The sequence below is a fragment of the Tasmannia lanceolata genome, unplaced genomic scaffold, assembly GCF_043159265.1.
Source record: "Tasmannia lanceolata isolate RefF3 unplaced genomic scaffold, GAP_Taslan_0.1 ptg001164l, whole genome shotgun sequence".
NCBI classification, from domain to species: Eukaryota; Viridiplantae; Streptophyta; class Magnoliopsida; order Canellales; family Winteraceae; genus Tasmannia; species Tasmannia lanceolata.
Genome location: NW_027519824.1, coordinates 20,001 through 22,753, shown reverse-complemented (window position 1 = coordinate 22,753; position 2,753 = coordinate 20,001). Strand labels below are relative to the sequence as shown.

The 2,753-nt window shown below is 48.6% G+C and overlaps 1 non-coding gene across 1 annotated transcript; it reads left to right on the top strand.

Annotated features, from left to right (window-relative positions):
* Window positions 1–372: 372 nt before the first annotated feature.
* On the top strand, window positions 373–444 carry TRNAG-GCC (transfer RNA glycine (anticodon GCC)). The gene has a single exon. It is a non-coding gene; the product is annotated as a tRNA-Gly (tRNA).
* Window positions 445–2,753: the final 2,309 nt, after the last annotated feature.

Here is a 2,753-nt window from a genome sequence, read left to right as displayed (position 1 = left end):
GAGAATGAAATGACGCCCCAGCTCGACTCGAGACCAAGACTCCTTACAACTCGCACCAATAGCGGCATCTGTCTTTGCGGCCGGAGATTGATTGAAAAGGCAGCCCAGCCAGCCCGCCCCTTTAGTGATAGTGAGAAAGAGCACACACACACACACACCTCCCCTGACCTACTCATCATCATCTCATCTGGCGCGAAGCAAAAAGAAAGGTCCCCCCTTCCCAGCCCAGCCGCCCCCCTAGCCGCCTACCCACTCGTGCTCGTAGCTCGATCGGAGGTCAAGAGTTTGGTCCGGCGGAAAAACAGAAGTAGTCCGTCTCAAGTGATACGTGAATTGCTCAGTAGTGCTTCGCTACTTGACGTTGCCCCGCTGGCGGAAATAGCTTAATGGTAGAGCATAGCCTTGCCAAGGCTGAGGTTGAGGGTTCAAGTCCCTCCTTCCGCTCCTGGCTTCGTCGTTCAGTGGTCACGAGTGGAGTGCGTAAGCCCCTTTAGAGATAGGGGCGAGCAGCAAGCAGCCCCTTGTATAGGGTTCCAAAGCTATCTTACTAATAAAAAGAAAGGGGCAAGCCAAAACCTACTCCTAACAAGTTGCTGGCTTTTCATCAGCCGTTGCGCGCTAGCGCGCTTCTGTTTTTCAGCAGGCTTCTTCAAATATCCCATAAATTCAGTAGGGGCTATAACTAGTTGTAGCTAGCTAGCGCGCTAGCGTTTTCCCTTACTAGTAAAGGGGCTGCTAGTTGTAGCGCGCAGTGTACTAGTGAATAGGAAAAGCGAATTGAGATTACTAATGACGGATGGAGGTTGAGGATAGAACATGTTCGGTGCCTCGCCCTTGTCTCCTTCGCCGGAGACTGCAAATGATGGGAATCCTATCGATAAAGAAGAGGCATAAGCATCGCCTCTCGATCCAATCCGTCTTTCCTGGCCTCCCCAACACACTCTTGATACGAAAGAAACCTCCCGCCATAGAGAAGAGATCTAAAGTCTGGGTCTCCTCGATCACCCTCCTTTGAACCTGAACTGGTCGAGAGAGATGAACCCGCACCACATTTTATAACCTTCCTCACGTTCCCCCACGAACAGAGCTCTCTTATTCGGAGGACTTAAAGCAGCTTTCAATGGATGGAAGAGCTCATTCAAATTCAATGGATCCCCATGAGAAGGAAGGATATTACTTTACAGAAGATGGAGAAGGTAGCTATGCGGATGGATAAAGCTATCCGGGTAGAGGAGGCTATGCAGCAGGTGAAGAAGGCTAGGCAGCAGACTGTTAATGCGGAGATTTCGTAAGAATAGACTATCTATGAAATGCGGCGAATTAGTTGCAGCTAAAGCAGTAGCTCTAGCCTCACCATCCGAGGAGTTGAAGCAAGCCGGAAGAGCAGGAAGCAGAACCACCAAGATCAAGGCAGCACGACCGAACGAGGGCAGCAGCCCATCTTTCTTTCACTTTCAAATGAATATCCCCTCTGACTCTTAATAGTATAAGGTTACGAAGTAATCGTACTTAAAGCTCGGGATGGTCTCTTTGCTTCTGCTGCACACGCTCCGGCAACACGACCTCCGAAAGACGAGCTAGATTGCCATTTTCTTGTACAGAGAAGGCTTCTGAAAAAGGGGCTGCAAGGAGTTGCCTTATTGGACTTCCTATCTTGCCCTTTAAGGCCCTTATTTTGCGCTTTACCTTTTTTCAACCAAGTCAATAAGCCAGACAAATAGTCCTAAGGGAGAGGGAAGCAGTAGAACGTATGGAACCTATTCTCAGCCTAGCCTTCTGATTTATAGGCCCCATGTATATCTCCTTAACAAGTACAAATAAGTAGATTGAAAAGGGACTCGAAGGTGACCCTTTGAAGTAATTAGTGCGGAAAAGAGACTGCAGAGAATCTGAAAGAGAGCAATCAACCACAGTCAAAGCAAAGCCAAGTAGGAGCCACGTGCGCATGAGCAGCAGCATAGGCAACCTACAAGCTAGCAACCAAGCCAAAAGACCTAAGTCCATAACAAACTTGCAGCCACCATACCAAACCCGCATGCGCACAAGGCTGCTGCTTCAGACTCGAGACTATTCGATTGGCGTAAGGGAAAGATGTTTCCTCTCCCTCAACCCGGGTGTGAGTGCCAACGGGCTTCGAGAACAAATCTGCCAGCGATCTCAATTATGAAAAGGGATGAATCGCCCCTACTATTGGAATCTTGAACGGCACAGGGGTTAGAGGTTTTCTGTCCGACATAGATGCACAAGTTAGAACTAGTATTTCCGCTTTCGAAGTCTCTGAATCATAAATGAATTGCATCGACGTGCCCACGGTGTCATAGCCGAATGACCGAATATTGGTCGAGCCGTGAAGCCGAAAAGCAAGGAGTCGCTGTCACTTAGTTTTCGGGATTGGATAAATGATTGTGGTCTCATAGATCTTTGGTGCACTGGTTCTCAGTTTACATGGTGGAATTGTCGGCATGGACTGGGGGCTAAGCGAGTTAGCTTGAACTTCCTCTTCCGGTTATGAGAGGACTGTCTCCTTCCTTTTGGAGTGGGAAATCGATGAAATGACCAAGTTGCGAGATCAAGAACTACTTTAAAGGAATTAATGGAGGGGTCACCAGAAGTTCATCTTCGACGTCCTAATCCTAAATTATGGTACACAGGAATCGCTAGAAAACAAGTAGAGTCAAGGTCGCTTCCTCTCGCTTCGGAAAGCAAGCAGAGCAGTAGTGGGGTCAAGGGCGATCCCTTCCGCCTTTGAGCCT